At 53.5% G+C, this 1,055-nt stretch overlaps 2 non-coding genes across 2 annotated transcripts; both read right to left on the bottom strand.

Annotated features, from left to right (window-relative positions):
• Nucleotides 1–295: 295 nt before the first annotated feature.
• LOC123178880 (5S ribosomal RNA) lies at nucleotides 296–414 on the bottom strand. Its single transcript, XR_006489929.1, has one exon. It is a non-coding gene; the product is annotated as a 5S ribosomal RNA (ribosomal RNA).
• A 297-nt stretch (nucleotides 415–711) lies between these two features.
• Nucleotides 712–830, bottom strand: LOC123178879 (5S ribosomal RNA). Its single transcript, XR_006489928.1, has one exon. It is a non-coding gene; the product is annotated as a 5S ribosomal RNA (ribosomal RNA).
• Between the last annotated feature and the right edge of the window lie 225 nt (nucleotides 831–1,055).

Consider the following 1,055-nt stretch of genomic DNA (forward strand, 5'->3'; position numbering starts at 1 on the left):
CATGTTACCCCGGTCTTCGTCCCTTATCCTTGCCCCTCCCAGCTCCACTACAAAGACGATTGCACATTGCTTTGGCCGCTCCCTCTCAACTACGGAGACGAGTTTAACGCGGTTTCCACCCCTCCCTCTCAACCGCACCAGTGCACGCTTGCCGCGCCACAACGCCGACGCTGGACCCGTGAATCGTGAGCACCCAGCTATGACTTACCGCACTCGTGCAAAATAATAAAACACGGTAAATATATTACTTACACGTGCGTTTTGTTTTGCAAGCGGCGCGAAAAAAATTAAAAAGGGAATGCAACACGAGGACTTCCCAGGAGGTCACCCATCCTAGTACCACTCTCGCCCAAGCACGCTTAACTTCGGAGTTCTGATGGGATCCGGTGCTTTAGTGCTGGTATGATCGCATCCGACATGTTACCCCGGTCTTCGTCCCTTATCCTTGCCCCTCCCAGCTCCACTACAAAGACGATTGCACATTGCTTTGGCCGCTCCCTCTCAACTACGGAGACGAGTTTAACGCGGTTTCTACCCCTCCCTCTCAACCGCACCAGTCCACGCTTGCCGCGCCACAACGCCGACGCTGGACCCGTGAATCGTGAGCACCCAGCTATGACTTACCGCACTCGTGCAAAATAATAAAACACGGTAAATATATTACTTACACGTGCGTTTTGTTTTGCAAGCGGCACAAAAAAAATTAAAAAGGGAATGCAACACGAGGACTTCCCAGGAGGTCACCCATCCTAGTACTACTCTCGCCCAAGCACGCTTAACTTCGGAGTTCTGATGGGATCCGGTGCTTTAGTGCTGGTATGATCGCATCCGACATGTTACCCCGGTCTTCGTCCCTTATCCTTGCCCCTCCCAGCTCCACTACAAAGACGATTGCACATTGCTTTGGCCGCTCCCTCTCAACTACGGAGACGAGTTTAACGCGGTTTCCACCCCTCCCTCTCAACCGCACCAGTGCACGCTTGCCGCGCCACAACGCCGACGCTGGACCCGTGAATCGTGAGCACCCAGCTATGACTTACCGCACTCGTGCAAAA

This window comes from Triticum aestivum, unplaced genomic scaffold (assembly GCF_018294505.1).
Source record: "Triticum aestivum cultivar Chinese Spring unplaced genomic scaffold, IWGSC CS RefSeq v2.1 scaffold167755, whole genome shotgun sequence".
NCBI classification, from domain to species: Eukaryota; Viridiplantae; Streptophyta; class Magnoliopsida; order Poales; family Poaceae; genus Triticum; species Triticum aestivum.